The 19,036-nt window shown below is 44.0% G+C and overlaps 1 protein-coding gene across 3 annotated transcripts in view; it reads left to right on the top strand.

The window, feature by feature from the left end:
• The window catches only part of PDE1C (phosphodiesterase 1C), a 622,941-nt gene that overhangs the window by 13,823 nt on the left and 590,082 nt on the right, over positions 1-19,036 (top strand). The window lies entirely within an intron of this gene.

The raw sequence follows: 19,036 nt of genomic DNA on the forward strand, positions 1-19,036 counted from the left end.
GGCTGCAGATCTCAGTAACCAGGGTTTAACCTCTCTGGGGGACAGGAGATAAGGGCTCAGACCTGAGTTAACTAGAGGATTGGAACTGAAACACTTGCATAAAGTTAAGGCCCTTGTGGGAATGTGCTAAAAGACCAACAATAAGAAAGAAATAATGGTATGCTATTTATTTAATTTTAGGTGTGAGTGGAGAAAAGGAAAAGCCCCCTTTTAGCCTCTATCTCTGCAGGTTTGCTGTTACTTGTGTTTGAGTTCTTGATTCACATTCCCTGTATGCTCTGGAGCATTGTAAAATATACCCAATATATATAACATACGAATATATATATTTGTATAATATACAATAACTTACAAAATAAAGTAGATTTGGGTGGGTAGTTCCTGGGTTCTATGCAAAGAAAATCTGATACTTTCCAGAGAGATGTATCCTCAACCCAAGTCCCACAGGGCTCCCAGAGTCTTGCTGAAATAAATACTCCATCTAAAAATTGTAAGCACAAACTTACAAAGAAAGAAGCCACCTTCAGCAGAGGTGAATTTTATTTTTTCTTTTAAATTATTATATATTTATTTATGGCTGCACTGGGTCTTTGGAGAAGGCAATGGCAACCCACTCCAGTACTCTTGCCTGGAAAATCCCTTAGCAGGAGCAGCAGCAGCACTGGGTCTTAATAGCTGCGGATGGGCTTTCTCCAGTTAGGGCAGGTGCAGTGCACAGGCTTCTTATTGTGGTGGCTTCTCTTATTGTGGTGCATGGTTTTAGTTGCTCCCTGGCAACTGGGGGATCTCTTATTGTGGTGCATGGTTTTAGTTGCTCCCTGGCAACTGGTGGGATCTTCCCAGATCAGGGATTGGACCAGCAGGGAAGTCCCAGATGAAGTGTTTTAAATGAGAGAAGCAAGATGTGTACATAGCATGATCTCATTTTTAAGAGAACAAACCCTTTCATCTCTCATAGACACATACTTATATATACCCCTCTCTGTAAAGTTTGCATATGATTGCTGCTGCTGCTAAGTCGCTTCAGTCTTGTCTGACTCTGTGCGACTCCATAGACAGCAGCCCACCAGGCTCCCCCGTCCCTGGGATTCTCCAGGCAAGAACACTGGAGTGGGTTGCCATTTCCTTCTCTAATGCGTGAAAGTGAAAAGTGAAGGTGAAGTCACTCAGTCGTGTCTGACTCTTAGTGACCCCATGGACTGCAGCCTACCAGGCTCCTCCATCCATGGGATTTTCCAGGCAAGAGTACTGGAGTGGGGTGCCATATATAGTACAAATTGTGCATCAGTTGTTAACACAGGTGATATGGAGGGAGCCTGTATCAGTAAGAGGGGCAAAGGGACAAGCAGAAATGAAGAAGTTTATACCATTCTGGCTCCTTCCTTCTGCCCAGTCCCTCTATATCACCCTGTGCAGGGTTTATACTGGAAGCGGGTGTCTCCCTGCTTCTCTGTTTCAGTCAAGTAAAACCAAACAGCTCCAGGAAGTACCTCTACTCCCTTGTAATTGGAGTGTGTGTGCTCAGTTGTGTCCAGCTCTTCGTGACCTCATGGACTATAGCCCACCAGGCTCCTCTGTCCATGGCATTCTTCAGGCAAGAATACTGGAGTGGGCTGCCATTTCCTCTTGCAGGGATCCTCCTGACCCAGGGATTGAACCCATGTCTCCTGTGTCTCCTGTATTGGCAGGCGGATTCTTTACCACTGAGCCACCTGGGAAGCCCTGTATATGGAGCACATCGGCACAAAGAATATGTGGAGTCATCAATGCCAGTGGACAAGTAAATAACAACTACTGAAAATTTAAACTCTAGTTAGATGCCGTAATGAGCAGCCTCCATTTATTCATGCTATGTGGCAGGCACTTTCCAAATGCTTTACCTGTATAACAATTCTATGAGGTATGGACCACCACTGTGATTCCCATCTTATCCACGAGAAAAGGGAAGCATAGAGAAGCAAGAGAACTTGTTAAAGGTCTCAGGTCCATTTTCCTAGCTGGAGGAGACAGGATCCAGACCCAGCCATTCACTCTCCAGCCCAGCTGCTTAGTCACTGGGCTAATACAAATGTGTGTATATGGAAGATTTGATGGACTAGCGACAATTTTTGTGTTGGGGGTGGTAGTATGAGTAAGGTTTGGATTATTACTGTAATTTCATTTTTCCTTAAACTTGTTACCCTTAAAATTAAAAAAAAAAAGGAAAAAAGGGCATTTGTCCTTTTGTAGCCCTATCCCTCACCCCCAGTACCTAACACTGTGACTAGTACTAAATAAGAATGTTATTGCATGGATTGATGAATCTGTCAGCATAAAATGTGATTTAGAGGGCTCTCTGTCAAAGTGTAGGGGTATAAAAAGTGTTTATTGAATGGAATCAGACTGAATCATGGAGGGCTTTCACACTGATTGCAAATTGAATCAACGGCCAACTGAGAGAGGCAAACTGAGCCAATATTTCTGCATATTTAGAGAGGACAAGAGTGTAATTGTTGAAACCTTTATGTTTCTATGCCTCTGCTGCTGCTGCTAAGTCACTTCAGTCATGTCTGACTCTGTGCGACCCCAAAGATGGCAGCCCACCAGGCTCCTCTGTCCCTGGGATTCTCCAGGCAAGAATACTGGAGTGGGTTGCCATTTCCTTCTCCAATGCATAAAAGTGAAAAGTGGAAGTAAAGTCACTCAGTCCTGTCTGACTCTTCACCACCCCATGGACTGTAGCCCCCCAGGTTCCTCCATCCATGGGATTTTCCAGGTAAGAGTACTGGAGTGGGTTGCCATTTCCTTCTCCATTCCATGCCTCAAGTCACCTTTAATGATTAGTTATGAGTGATTTTAGGACTAGTTTACATTTGTAATATGGCTTCTTCTTTCGGAGGGTCAATACACCTCTGGGAACCAATATTGATTAATTCAAAAGAGAGAAAGTGGTGAGGCAAGAGATTTAAGTGCCATAGTTTAGAACTCAGAAAAGAGCAAAGGAACATCAGAAATTTTGGGAAATGAAAGTCTATAGTGGAGAGAGGTGAGACTAAATGATTTTGCAAAATCCAGCTGTTCAGAAAACATGGGATCCAGGTGTTTCCCCAGGCCTTGGAGTTTAAAAGATGTCAGTTTAGTAATTTTGTTGCCTTATTTAGAGCATTCATGCTCAGTGAACTCTCTCCATGGTAAACTGAAAGGCTTTCAGAAATTCGTGTGGTGACCGTGGAGTCAGAATAGAAGTAACTGATGATCTTAAAGCCAGGCGTCATGAAGCTGGGAAGGTCCTGGGTTTCTACCTCCTATTCAGGTGGGTCTGCCAGCCACAGGGATAGGGCAGGGCAGGGCACATGCCCACACATTCTTGCCCTTACTGGGGCTCACTGCAACTCCCTCTCTAGCACCTTCTTTTGTCAGACAAGGCCTGACGTGATTAACTTTCTTTATACTCTTATCCTGATGACTTACCTTGGCACCTGGAGAGTTCAGCAATAACTGCTAACATTTTTCAACCCAAGTGCCATGTTCACACTGTATAAATCCCGATTCTCTCCATTTTGAATTTACAACAACAGAGGCTCAGAGAGGGTGAGTGTGGAAGGCAGTAGAGAGTGGTGTCAGGAGTTAGGAGTGTGGAGTCAGGCAGATGTGGGTCTCATTTTAGGCAAATGACGTATCCATTTAGTGCCTTGGCTTCCTGAGTTATTAAACAGAGATGATAATATCTTTACTGCGTGACAGACATAAGGATAAATAGATAATAAGCATCGAAGTGCTTAGTGGACGGCCTGATACCTACTAAATCCTTAATAAGTGAGAGGTACTATTACTATTATTATTATTTAATAGTATGTGCTCAAAGTCACATGCCAGCAAAGAGCTACAGTCAGAATTTGAAAGCAGGGCCAATTCAAGCTAAAGCCCATATTGTGCCACACCCTGTTGAAATGCTACAGGATCTCCCCACAAAGGCTAGTCACCTCTCTCAGAAGTGAGAAGCTCCCCTTATCTGCTCAGCTCAGAAGCCTGAGGCGGGCTCTACATCTTCCTCCTTTAGGCTGGTAACCTGAGGGGGAGTACAGAAAGTGGGGCTTATGCACAGCAGAGGAATCCAAGGCAACCTGTAGGGGGCCATGTGAAAACACTAGAATTTTTACTTCTGTTTCCTCATCTGATTTACATTTCTGTGAGTTCTATAGTTATATTACAACAGCAGAACACACCCACAGTTTAGAAATAAATGTATTGGGAGTACATATAAAAATGTTTTTGCTGGTTTGCATATACAGTCAAGACACTTGGGTGGTCTTTTGGTGGTGCAGTGGTTGAGAGTCTGCCTTGCAAGGCGGGGACATGGGTTTGATCCCTGGTCTGGGAAGATCCCACATGCCTCGGAGCAACTAATCCTGTGCTCCACAAGTGCTGAGCCAGCACTCTAGAACCCACTCGCTGCAACTACTGAAGCCCGAGTGCCTAGAGTTTACGCTCCACAACAAGAGAAACCACTGCATCGAGAAGCCTGTACACTGCAGCCAGACAGTAGCCCTTGCTTGCTGCCACTAGAGAAAGACCACCTGGTGCAGTGAAGACCCACCACAGCCAATAAATAAATAAATGGATCTTAAAAGACACCACTTTGGAGGTCACTAGTGTAGGTAATGGTGTGTCAGTTAGGTCTAGTCCATGGCAATTTGCCAAGGGTAAGCAAAATGGAAGCTGATGCCAGCTGGGAGCTTGGATGGAAAATGGATGCATTTTACTCAAGAACTGCTTAGGCAAAGTGAAGGTGGATTCTCAGAGTCATGGTGAAGAGCACAGGTCATCTGGATGACTTTGGCTTGAAAGGTTTGTGTGACAGTGGGAGCTTGCTCAGCAGTGCCCATAGAAGGTATGTGGAAGGGGACTTTCTATATTATGGCCCTATAAATACAAGCACTATTTAAAATATGTTCATGAGCTCAGTCTTAACATTTGTGATTTCATTTCTACTGTCTAGCTTTAGTATTTTTCAACTTCACCTGGAGCTATTCTGGGACAAAACTATAAATCATCAGAGCAGGGAAGAGCCTTGAATGTCTTTCTTGTTTAGCTTTTCCCAGCACCACTAACTCCATGAGAAAAGTTTTCATGGCCAAATGCACGTGAGAACTGCTGGGAAGACAAAGTCAAACTGATTTCCTCACTGCTGGACTTTTTTTTTCAAGTTTTTTTTTTTTTTTTTTAATGTGGACCATTTTAAAAATTTTTGTTGAATTTGTTGCAATATTTGTCCTGTTTTATGTTTTTTGACTGAGAGGCATGTGGGATCTCAGCTCCCTAACCAGGGATTGAACTGGCATGCCCTAGATTGGAAGGCAAAATATTAATCACTGGACCACCAGAGAAGTCCCTATTGGTTTGTTCTGGAAATGTGCATTTTGCTTTTAAGAGCAGAATCTAGCCTGAAGATTTCTCAGAATTCTCCACTCTCTTTTTTGTTATTTTGCATAGAGCATCTTTCCCTGGGATACAGTTAGGAAAAGTGGATGAGGAAATTCAGAGTTAGAGAAGGAGACTGATTTGTTAAAATCATGTCTTGAGTAAGAGGCAGATTTGGGATTAGAACTCAGGCGTTGCTTCATTCTCCGTTCATGCAATTACAAAATCATTCTCTGTGACAGACACCTCTGTGCCAGGTACCGTGTTATAAACCTGAACAAGAGAGAGTCTTTTTCTGTGGAGAGCTCACACTCTTGTTGGGGAGACAATTATAATATGCTGTGAATTTAGAGATATACACAGGATGCTATGTCCTCAGAGAGGGGAACATTCTACATCAATGAATTTATTTTTTATTTTTATTATTTGGCTGCACTGCACAGGTTGTTGCATTTTAGTCACCTGACCAGGCATTGAACCTGGGCCCTTGGCTGTGAAAGCACAGGGTCTTAACCATTAACCCACTGGGGAATTTCCTCAATGAGTTTATTTTAAGCATATAAGGTCTCCCTGCTGCTGCTAAGTCACTTCAGTCATGTCCGACTCTGTGTGACCCCATAGACAGCAGCCCACCAGGCTCCCCCGTCCCTGGGATTCTCCAGGAAAGAACACTGGAGTGGGTTGCCATTTCCTTCTCCAATGCAGGAAAGGGAAAAGTGAAAGTGAAGATGTTGAGTCGTGTCCAACTCTTAGCGACCCCATGGACTGCAGCCTACCAGGCTCCTCCATCCATGGGATTGTCCAGGCAAGAGTCTCTATATACATATATATAATTTCCCTTCCTGATTTGCCGGTAGGGATTTAAGTCCATCCTGACTGGCCTCTGTGCCCTTGTTCACCTCCTCTACAACCATCTTTCACACTCACTTGGCACCTGAGCAGATGGAATCACAAATATCCCCATACATCCCACCCTTTTCATTCTCTGCGCCTCTGCTCCTGTCTTTGCCTGTGGTTCCTTGATGCTTCATCTTTCTAGGCAGCTTCGATTCTCTCTGTAAACTCAACTGAAGAGTCACCTTTTCTAAGAAGATGTCCCTGATTTTTCATAGCACATTTACTCCCACAGTGGGGCTTCCCTGGTGGCTCTGATGGTAAAGAATCTGCCTGCAGTGTGGGAGGCCTGAGTTCAATCCCTGGTTTTGGAAGATCCCCTGGAGAAGGGAATGGCTACCCACTCCAGTATTCTGAATCCAGAATTCCATGGGCATAGGAGCCTGGCGGGCTACAGTCCATGGGGTTGCAAAGAGTCAGACACGACTGAGCAACCAGCACTCTCATAGTGTGCTCCATCCTATGTTGCTCGATTGCTGTTCTTATGACGTGGCGAGGTGATGTGTTTCACATGTCTTTTCCTTCTTGGTGCCTGTTTCTCCCCATTCTTGTATTATTGGCATCTAGTATAGTTTAGAATAGAAAGTCATGCCTTTGAATTGTGCTGTTGGAGAAGACTCTTGAGAGTCCCTTGAACTGCAAGGATATCAAATCAGTCCATCCTAAAGGAAATCAGTCCTGAATATTCATTAGAAGGACTGCTGCTGAAGCTGAAATTCCAATACTTTGGCCACCTGATGTGAAGAGTTGACTTATTGGAGAAGACCCTGATGCTGGGAAAGACTGAAGGCAAAAGGGGAAGCAGGTGGCAGAGGATGAGATGGTTGGATGATTCATGTCCATGGTTAAATGGACATGAATTTGAGCAAACTCCAGGGGATAGTGGAGAACTGGGGAGCCTAGCATGCTGCAGCCCCTGGGGTTGCAAAGAGCCAGACATGACTTAGCAACTGAACAACAACAGTGTACTGGCACATAGTATACATTCAAATATTTGTTGAAGAAATGAATAGTTACAGCTCAGTTGATCGCCTTTGCCTTGGAGCAGCCCATCAAATAGTTGGAGATCCCTATCATGCCTGTTCTGCAGTCTTCATTTTTTAGCCCTTTTAACAGTTTCCTCTGTGAAGTTCTTTCCAGATAATCCCTTACTACTTGAAGAAATGTTTAACCAGAGAGTCATTTCATAGTTTTCTACAACCTTTCCATCACTACCAGACCATGCACCTTAATTCCTAACCCCTAGGGTTCCCAGTGGAGGGTCAGGCAACTCAGAAACTTTTTGTATACTTGTGTGTGTGAGTGCCAAGTCACTTCAGTCGTGTCTGACTTTTTGCAACCCTATAGACTGTAGCCTGCCAGGCTTCTCTGTCCACGGGATTCTCTAGGCAAGAATACCCGAGTGAGTTTCCATGCCTTCCTCCAGAGGGTCTTCCCAACCCCAGGGATCAAAGTTGTGTCTCCTGGGGCTTTTGCATTGCAGGCAGATTCTTTACTGCTAAGCCATAGGGGAAGCACCTTTTGTATACTTATTTCTCAACAACTAAATTTTCCACAAACAGCCTTGTACAATAACAGCTCTATATGATGTCATTTCTATGTCATTAGTGACCTGCATTTTTTCCTATCCTTCTTAAGCAAAAGGTAACAGGTATATATTTATTATAAATATTGAACTGTTTGTGATGTAGGGAAAATATCTCATAAAATGTGGTTAGGGGAAGACATAAAAAGGGGTGTTAAGATTTCTTGGCAACAAGAAGAGAAAGTATATGATTTGAGTGTTGCCACAAATTTTGGCCTAATACTTGGCTGGAATTCTGAAGAGATTTCCAAATTCATATGGTTATATTTTTAAATTATTTGAATGCCAGGTCTGTGATTTTTAAAAATGCTGTTTCAGGCTTCTAGTGGCTGAAGCAAGCATGTTTCCTGGAATTATTCAGGAGATAATTACTGAATAGGATGGCTGATCCATCCTAGGAAACTGGCCTTAATTTATAATTGAAATAAAGGCCAATATTTTCATTTTATGTCATAGATTTGTAAATTAAACAATGAAAACAATTAAATGATAGACCACAGAATATTCTTTAGATCTATAGAGCCTCAAACATAGTAGATACATCAGAAGGAGAAGAAATCTGTAAAATATTTTAGATACTTCTACGTGTTTATTGAGATTTGCTCTTTCTGCTAAGTCAATTTCAATAAATTGAATCTTTTGTTGTTCACTTCAACTAACTTGCCTAATTTGTTGCCATAAAGTTATTTATAGTAGTTTTTATAATTCTTTTTACATGTGTAAGGACACACTGAGGGATATTTGGGTAGTGAGATGTGAACATTGTCCTAAGACCCAGTGGTGAGAGGCTTTTGAAAGGGGTGCTTAGGTATTAGGAAAGGCACAGGAATTACTGAAGGGAAGAGTGGCAATCTCTTATGTGCTTTAAGATTAAGGAATGATTTGGTTATTATACTATTATTCTGAGTGACTGAACAATAGCAACAAAGCTATTATTCTAAGGATTCAGTCATGAAAGTGAAAGTGTTAGTTGCTCAGTCGTGTCTGACTATTGACGACCCCATGTACTATAGCCCACCAGGCTCCTCTGTCCATGGGGATTCTCCAGGCAAGAATACTGGAGTGGGTTGCCATGCTCCCCTCCAGGGGATCTTCCCAACTCAGAGATCAAACCCAGATCTCCTGCATTGCAGATAGATTCTTTACCAGCTGAGCCATCAGGGAAGCCCCCTTTCAATCATGCATATACATAAATATGGAGTTAATATAATTTTTAATACAATTTATTTATGAGAGTGAAAAATTAGAAGCATCTAAGTTCTATTTCCAAGAATATGGTGGATCAGGTTAATTCAACCAAACTTTCCCCTTAAAACAACTAAAGAAAAAAATACTCGTCACAAAAATAATGATGTGGCTAGGACTTCAAGACAAGAGTCAAGGAGAAATGGGCCCAACTCTAGGGAGCTGACTGGGGTCTTCCTAGAAAGCCTGCTCTCAGAGACCAGCAGTGGTGTCTCTGGACACCTCCAAGGTCAGGAATGGAGGTGGATGGGGAGAAAAAAGTGTGTAAGTTGGACTTCAAGGGTAAAGCTTTCATTTCTTTCTTTTAATTCATACAAGGTAAAGCCATTGTGGACTCTTCTCAGCTTCATTTTCTTCTGATTGGTTGGTCTTTCTGCTTGCCCACCTCTTCCTTCCCACTGAGGGGAAAAATGGAGATGGGAGAAAGAAGGAACAGTTATTGGCTACCTACTAAACATCAGGCACTATGCTAGTGTTTTACAAATGTGATCTTGTTTAATCCTTGTAAACGTGCTTTAAGAAAGGTGTGATCGCCTCCATTTTACAGATTAGAAACCTAATGCCCAGAGAGAACTGACTGTTCAAGGTTATTCAGCCTGGTTTAAGAATGGCAAATATATGGGAGAGTTAGGACGTGAATGTAGGCTGTCTGACTTAGGGGCTCATGCTCAGTACTGGTGCTCACCACTACTGAGCCTATGCGGGAACTACTGAGCCTGCACACCTGTGCTCTGCAGCGGGCGAGGCCCTGCAATGAGAAGCCTGTGCACCACAGCTAGAGAGTAGTCCCCCTCTCCGCAACTGGAGAAAAGCCCACGCAGCAGTGAAGACCCAGCACAGTCAAAAGTAATAAATGAAATTAGAAACATTTATATAAATATATATATAAAGAGCAAAATGCAAGCTAAGGGCATAGATAGAAGTATAAATGGATCTTTCAGTCCTTTAAGGGACTGCAGACCTTTTTTCCACATTGAAATCTATTTTTTAACAATGAGGGCTCAGAGAGAAGTTACTTATACAAAGTCATAAAGCTAGTAAATGGTGGTGCCAGAACAATGTTTCTTTACTTTCAATATCATGCTTTTTTCCACCCTAACTTAGAGTAAAATGTGATTGGATTAATTGAGCCTTTACTCTGAAGCTATGACATCTATGTTAGGAATTATTACTGACATTTCTAAGGTTTCCTTTTGTGCTGAATGAAATAATATTGGGAGAAAAAGGAAGATAGAACTCACAGAACAAGAGAGAAGAGATGGCTCTAAAAGTGTGCTTCCCTGCTCTTTTCTAGGAGGAGGTTTATGCCACATGAAAGAGAGGTGAGTATGCAGATCACCTAGTGGGCCTACATCAGCCTGAAATTCACACATGCCATGCAATCCCATCATTTTTAACTTCCATTGTTAGGAGAGAAGTCACCTGTTAGTCTAATGGTTGTTTGACCACATATAATCAGCTTTTTAATTTTGTTTGCTTTTTAAGATTTTTCTCTCTAATGATTTGTAGTTTGAATATAGTGTGTTTGGCATGGTATTTTTGTTGTTGTTTTCATTCTGCTTGGAGTTTTCTGGTCAACCTGGGGTCACGTTAAACTGATGTCTGACTTGGGAATTTCTGCCCCACAGGTAGTGTAGATTCCAGCTCTGAATCCACATGAGTAAAACTTTGTGCTGAAGAAATCTTTAGGGAGATTCCCGTCCCGCTTTTTTTTCATACTTTGGCCTGAGTCAAGGTCAAAACACTCAAGATCTCCACTGTCTACCCATAGTGTGGGAAAGGTTTTCTTTTTTTAAAATCTAGCTCATACCATTAAGGATGGTGTTTTTTGGAGGTCCAGGTTTTTGGTGAGAACTCTAATTCAGTATTCCACCCGTTTTTGGTTCCAGACTTTATTTCCTGTCCTGTTATGCTCATGAGGCCTGTTAAAATCAGTCTCTAAGCCAATAGGGACTGACAGATTTCTCTAGAGAGCATGCGGATTTCAGTACTTGCTTATCTCTCTGGATTTATGGTTTCTCATTGTTCCTAACCTCTGAGCATTTCTTTCATTCTCACACCAGCCTAGACATGTAAATGAAGAGATGTTAAAGAAAGTTTTACTAGCATTTTAGGTGTCTTGTGCCAGGAGTCGACTTCCAAGTCTATCATATTGCTGAAGATGGAAGTCAGTCTATTCACTCAGCAGAAGAGTTTGGCTATTACATTCGAATGTTATCTTGATATCACTCTAGTGCAATAACCATATGAAACTCAGTCTATTGAAGGAGGCAGTTATACACAATAAATCGATGTGCAGGATATGTGGGTCATCTATACAGGGTAAATGGGGACACGAAGGCATGGGAAGTCTTCTGGCACATGCTGACTTGAGCTATTTTTTGTTTTGTTTTGTTTTGTTTTTAGGACTGTTACTATGCTTTTCCTTGTACTTTATTTATTTATTGTTTATATGTTTATTTTGTTTTTGGTTGTGCTGGGTCTTCATTGCTGGCTCATGTGCCCTGCACTGGCAAGCAGGTTCTTATCCATTCTACCACCAGGGGAGTCCCTGAGCTGGGCTTTGAAAGGAAAGGGTGGCGAGGTGAAGGAAAGGGTGGAGTGAGCTGAGTCAGTAAAGGCAGGGAAATGTGAAATAGCATCTTTCTGAGATCCCACAGTCAGAGCTACATGGTCACCTCAGTCTCTGAAATGGGTCCCAGTTTTTGTCAGTCCAGTCCCATATGCAAAAATCGTTGCCAAGACCACTGTCAAGAAGCTTTTCCCCTATATTTTCCTTCAGGAATTTTATGGTATCCCATCTTAGATTTAAGTCTTTAATTCATTTCAAGTTAACTTTTGTGAGTGGTGTGAGATAAGGGTCCAATTTAATGTTTCTGCGTGTGGTTATCCAGTTTCCCTACACCATTTGTTGAAGAGACTAATTTTTTTTTTCCTCATTGAGTGTTCTTAGATCCCTTGTCAAATATTAGTTGACTGTATATGTGGGGTTTCCTCCTGTATTTCTTATTTCTCATGCCTGCTCCTATCTGGGGCTTATTTGACCTTCTGGGATTTAAGCCCTGCTGAGTTCTTGCTGGTTCTCCTGGGCAAAGTACTGCACGTGACTACAACCTAGCTCCCTCTCTCCACTCTCTGGAAGGCATTATGCCAGACACCCTTTGTAATCTTCTCTCATTTTCTTTTCTAAAATATTCTATGAAGGAGATTGAGTGTGGATTTCAGTGGGCGGAAATAAAGTCCCAGGATGACCTTCCCATAAGTATGTGAGAGGGAGCACTGTTCTCTCTCTCAGTCGTGGCTGAGTCTTTGCCACACCAGTGACTGTAGCCTGCCAGTCTCCTCTGTCCATGAATTCTGGAGTGGGTTTCCATTTCCTACTCCAGAGGGTCTTCCTGACCGAGGGATCGAACCCAAGTCTCTTACATCTCCTTCATTGGCCTCTTAGGTCTCCTGCATTGGCAGGCAGGTTTTTTTTTTTTTTTACCACTAGCATCACATGGGAAGCCCATTCTCACCAGCAGATCCCAACCATATTTGCTTGTGGGGAACCTTGAAGGAGCAATAGGCAAGCCTAAGAAGGGGAGTACCGTAGAGCTATAAGCTCCCTGCCCCATCACATTGGAAGTATTTCAGAAGCTGCCAGAAGGAAGGAAATTATAGCTCTAGTCTCTTTGGTATTTCAGAGAAGAGAAAAATATATACATGCTGATGGCTCCCAGTTATATGTGTGTGATCTAGAATTTTTTATTTTTACAACTTTTTAAAGAAAAAGTTTATTTATTTGTTTTTGATTTTTGACCATACCCTGCAGCATGTGGGGCCTTAGTTCCCTGACCAGGGATCAAACCCTCACCCCTTGCACTGGAAGGCAGAGTCTTAACCACTGGACTGCCAAGGAAGTCTTGATCTAGAACTCTTTTCTGAACTATGTATCTATATATTCAACTGCTTACTTTGATATCTCTACTTAGAATTGTTAGAGGACTTCGAAAGAACAGTATGTACAAAGATAAAATCATCTTCCCTCCCAGACTTGGCTTCTCCTCTGGGCCCCTGTCTTGGTGAATGCTACCCTGATTCACTCAGGTGCCTAAGCCAGGAGCCGAAACACCATTCTTGCCTTCTTCTCCCCAACAAATCTTGTAATATTCCATCTCTACTCATGTATTTCTGTCCCATTTGTCACTTCCTCAGCTCGTTTCCTCACTGTCACTTATCCAGTTGGTGTACCTGTCTCCTTGGTCTTGCTCTCTTCCAATCCATTTATCAGAATTAGCTGGAGTGACCACTCTAAACCCTTGGTACTCAGAGTGTGGTCCACCGACCAGCACCATTATTAGCATCACCCAAGAGCTCTCTAGAAATGTAGAATCCTAGGCCCCACCCCATATCTGCTGAATCAGAATTTGCATTTATAACTCCCCCCCCTCTCAGATAATACACAAGTACATCGGGACTTGAGAAGCATAGCTCTAAAATAAATATCTAATGACATCTCCGCTTTTTAAAAGCCCTTAAAGGCTTTCTACTGCCCTCAGGAAAATCTGCCCTTCTTAATTGAGTCCTTAATGTCTTTTAAGATCCAGTCCCTGTGGACTTAGGTAGATTTGTCTCTTTCCTTGGTGCTGGTGACCTCTGAGCAGCAGTCACTGCCCTACTCTCAGTTCTCTGACAGGCTGAGCTCTGTGTCTTTACTCCAGGATTTGCATTGCTTTTCCCTCTGCTTGGAATTTTCTTTCTCAGAAACGTTTCTTTCCCCAAGGAAGCCTTTGTGACCTGCCATATCTGATTTTGGTTTCCCCTCTATGTGTTCCTATGGCACTCATGATTTTCCTTATCTTGGTAATTAATTCTTTATCAAATAATATTCTGATAATATTAAACTTTATCAAATAATATTCATAAGTACCTGTTTGCTCCATGCTAGGATGAAGCTTCTGAAAATACTCTCGATTCTAGATGCTATTGTCATATCCATTTCTCCCCTACCCACCCCGAAGATTTGAAGCTTAATGTGGCTGGAAACCACGTGGATTTATTCACTTGTGATCCTGAGAATTAGCATAACACCTGGAGCAAAGTGACGCTCAATAAAAACCTGTAAAATAGATGTGGAGTCCCAAGTATACTGATGATGAGTGTGGGATATTAAAGACCTATTTAGTGAATTAAGGGGGGAAGTAGCAAACTTTTACTCCCTTTGATCTAAGTATGCTCACACAGATCTATTCTCAGTCTTCTGGAGACTGGGTGATGGAGGCAATGGAAATGATTATTTCATTTTAAAGATGCAGAAACTGAGGTTCAGAGAGGTTAACGAATCTCCCAAAGGTTATACCAATTGTGAGCGCTGGAGCTGGGATTCCAACCCAAGAGTGGTTGACTCCAAACTGAGAACCTTTTCCAGAGCCAGGACCCGAGTGAAGGTTAGGTTGACCACTCCTGTCCTGAATGAATGAATGAGTGAACGAGTGCATACAGGCATCTGCCCATCATTCTGATAGTTATTTTAGTATATTAGCATTTCACACTCAAAAGGCCAACCATCTCTAACAGAGAGCATTCCTTCCTGGTCTTTTCCATGGACAGCAGACTCCCCCAAAGAAATTTTCCTTTGGCCTCTACTGTGTATAATCTGAAGCCTCTTTGCCTCTCCATAGAATGCCAGATGTAGAAAATATTTCATTAGAAGCCAGTTGGTTCCATCTATCTTTTCATCAAGGCCCAGAGACACAGAGTGACTTATCCAAGGTAACACAGCAAGCAAGTGGCAGAGCTGGGGTCTTGGGCCTTTGAGTAGTCAGCTCAGAGCTCTCTCCACTGGACTTTGCTACCTCGTATGCAGTAGGTATTCAAGGAATGCCTGCTGAGGGTCTTGTGATTGTTGCTGACTGCTGGGAGCCCTGGCAGGATATGGAATGACTCAGGCCTCTGTCAGCGGCAAGTCCCCTGTGATTTTTAGTAAGCAAAGAGAAGCTCATGTCTCGAGCTATGATTATCTGTTCAAATTCCTGCAATTAGTGTCAAAGATAATAACTTGATTGTTATTATTAAATGTAAATGGGGATAGTCCTGAGATGCCCCAATGCAGCTGTCTGTTAATTTTGAACAATGACATCCACTGGCTGAGGCCTTGCCTCAGGACTCTATGAAAGAGAGAGAGTATGTGAATGTGTGTGTGTGTGTGTGTGTGTGTGTGTGTATGTATGTATGTGTGTGTTTGAATGTAACACTCAGACAGTGAGGACAATATGTTTCAGAATTTCCTACCTGCTGTTGTCTTTGAGATGCATAAGGCATCAGCGGCCATGTCCACAGGCTGGGAGGGGTCTGCCTGATGATGGTGAGGAGGAGTAAGGTCAGCACAGGCACTGGAGTCAGACTGATTAGGCTTATATTCCCACCCTGACCTTTGGCAAGTTTTTAAACGTTATAGATTTGTAAAGTGGGTTTGAGACTACCCACCCAATTCACAGGATTACATAAGGTAATATATGGGACGTGCTGTCCACAGTGCCTGGCTCATTGCATGTGACTTAGGGATGGTTAGTGACCATAGACCAGTGACTGGTGAGGTCAGCTGGAAGGGGTTTGTGGGCAGGCTTCTCCCTGTGGGCCAGTTTTGGATGCAGTTACTACTGGGCTCCAGCCACGTTCTGAGGGGTGAGCTGGCTGCAGTGTGGCATGGTGCCCCCAGGGTGGGCTCTGTTCAGATAGCTAGATGGTCAGTACCCGAAGGCCTGTTGGCCTGTGCAGAACTAGAAGCCTTCTTGTCTCTGTGGAGGGCTGTCAAAGGACCCAGTTCTGGAGATAGGGATTCTGGGCAGGTGAACCAGGACAGAGGCTTAGGATTCTTTTGCCAAAGAGTTAGACAGAGGTGAAAGTGAAAGTTAATCTTCCCAGGTGGCACTAGTGATAATCTGCCTGCTAATGCAGGAGATGCAGGAGATATGGGTTTGATCCCTGGGTCAGGAAGACCCTGAAGCAGGAAATGGCAACCCCTTATAGTATTCTTGCCTGGAGAATCCCATGGACAGAGGAGCTCGGTGGGTTGCAGTCCACAGGGCTACAGAGAGCTGGACACAACTGAGCAGGCACACAAGACAGAGGTGAAGCTGCCAGAATGGGGCTCAGCTGTGTGCAGGGCAGAGCCTGCGAGCAGGGCTGGGGCCAAGGCCAGAGCCAGAGTGCTGGAGTGTAAGTCTGGGCAGCATGGAGCCACAGAATTCCTCCAGTATACACACCGAGCTTCTTGAGGGAGGTTCAGTGTGGTGGTTGGAGAGCAGGTGCTGGGGCCAGGCTGTCTGGATTTGAATCCTGCTTCTGCCATCTGCTAACTGTGTGATTTTGATCACTTCTCTGTGCTTCACTTTCTTCATGAAATGGGAATGATAATTATATTGCTTACCCTGTCATCTCTTTGGAGGATTAAATGGATTCATTTATGTAAAGCACTCAGATCAGTATTTGACCTGTGGTGGCACTCAGTGAAGATTAAAGGGTTGTCTACTTGCCAACAGGCTTCCCAGGTTAACAGTAGTAGTAAATAACCCACCTGCCAACGCAGGAGACATAAGAGATGCAGGTTCAGTCCCCAGGTTGGGAAGATCCCCCGGAGAAGGAAATGGCAATCCAGTCCAGTATTCTTGCCTGGAGAATTCCTTGGACAGAGGAACCTGGTGGGTTACAATCCATGGGGTTGCAAGAGTCGGACATGACTGAGTGACTTAACAGGTATGCATACAAGCCAGCACTGTTCCAGGCTCCAGGGATATAGCAGGAGACCAAATAAGGTTTCTCTTCTCGAGGAGCTGATATAGTGAATATATGTGGTGGGGGGCAGACAAATAATGAACAAATACATAAATACATAGACACTCTTAAGAGATAATGCGTAAGGCAGGCTAAGCAGGGCAGAAAGACAGAAGGGTAGGAACTATTCTAGATAAAGAGGTCAGGGAAAGCCTCTCTGACTAGGAGACTTGAAAAGAGGCATCAGTGATTGAGAGAGTCATGTGGATATTAGAGGAGAGTACTTTCCAGGCTGAAGAAAGAATAACTGGGGAGGCTGGAGGTGTAAGCACGTTTGGGTGTTCAGAAAACCATCAGGAGGCTAGGAGGCTGGAGTGAAGGGGGCCAGTAGGATGGTGGGGTGTGAGGTTGGAGAAGAAGTTTGGGCAAGTGGACACAGACCTTGGCTGAGCCACGGTGAGGATACTGGGTCTGAGATGGAAGGCCAGGGAGGGCAGGCAGTTGAGCAGCTGAGCCGTCAGTTTTACCAGGGTGCCCTGATAAACGATCTCTGGCTGGAGAATAGGCTGGTGGGCTGGGGTTGGTGTTGTTCAGTTGCTCAGTCAAGACCGACTCTTTGTGACACCACAGACTACTGCATGCTAGGCTTCCTGATCCTCCACTATCTCCTGGAGTTTTCAAGTTCACGTCCATTGAGTCAATGATGCCATCCAACCATCTCATCTACCGTTGCCCACTTCTCCTCCTGCCCTCAATCTTTCCCAGCATCAGGGTCTTTTCCAATGAGTCAGTTCTTCGAATCAGGTGGCCAAAATATCAGAGCTTCAGCTTCAGCATCAGTCCGTCCAATGAATATTTAGGGTTGATTTCCTTTAGGATTGATTGGCTTGATCTCCTTGCAGTCCAAGGGGTGGGGTGGTGGGGAGCTCTTTGAAGCTATTGCAATAATGCAGGCCAGACAGAGTGGTGTCTTGAACTAGAGAAGAACTGGTGGGGTGCTAAGGAGTAGTCACACTCTGCATGTACTTTGAAGACAGAGTGGACATGGATTAGGAAAGAGTAGAGTTGAGGGTGACTCTAACACCTTTGGTGTGAGCAACTGGAAAAATGGAGTTGCTGGATCCTGTCCACCAGATGTGAAGAAGATGGGGAAGGAGAAGGGTTAGAGGGGAAAACAGTCCTGCTCTGGACATGTTACACTTGAGAAGACTAGGAGACATCCAATGGAGGTGGCCAGGAAGCTGTTCAGGGGAGAGACTGGAACTGGAGGTGTGAAATGGGGCCTGGGTGGCGTGTATGTGGACAAGTCCCCTGGGGAGTAAGAATAAATGGAGAAGACCTGAGCCCTGGGGCTCCCCAAAGTTGAAGATCAGAAGGGATAGGGACAACCCTCAAAGGAGGCTTGGAAGGAATGGCCAGTGAGGTGGGAGGAAAACCAGGAGTGTGGTGTCTGGAAGTCAGTGAGGTGCGTTTCTGCAAGGGGGTGGTGATCAAACGTATCACAGGCTGTGGAAGCGCAATAGGGTGACACCTGAGGTTAACCATTGGCTTGAGAACACAGAGTTGTTGTCGAGCTTGACAGGAGCCACACCAGTGGAGTGGTGGGGGTGAAAGCCCAATTAGGGCAGGCTCAAGAGAGGCTGGGAACAGAGGAGTGGAGGCAGTAATTACAGACACGTCCTTTGAGGGGGTTTATTAGATATAAAATGGACAGAGAATGGGAACAGTATCTGGAAGAGCATGCAGTCAAGTGAGAGAGCATTTTCTTTTATGATGGAAGATATAACAGATTTGTGTGCTGATGAGAATGATCCAGTAAAGAGAGGGACGGCCATGGCAGGAGCCTTGATCTTGAGTAGACAACAGGGGATGGACCTGTGTGCCCTGAGTAGAGGCTGGGCTCTCACCGCTGCTCACACCCCCAGTGGAGCCCTAGGTGCTGGCTGGGCACTTCCTGGGGGCAGCGGTGGCATAGGGAGTCCTGTTCAAGGACCAGTGCTAAATTCCTTTTATAGCTTCAGATTTCTGGTCTTAAATGTATACTGAATTTGATGAACTTATTACCGGAAACCAGACAGGGCACTCGCTACTAACAGCTGCAGGAATTTCTTGGCTTCCAAATTATGCAACTGTCCGTCAACAGCTCAATTAAAGCTC

Source organism: Bos indicus, chromosome 4 (assembly GCF_029378745.1).
Source record: "Bos indicus isolate NIAB-ARS_2022 breed Sahiwal x Tharparkar chromosome 4, NIAB-ARS_B.indTharparkar_mat_pri_1.0, whole genome shotgun sequence".
NCBI lineage: Eukaryota > Metazoa > Chordata > Mammalia > Artiodactyla > Bovidae > Bos > Bos indicus.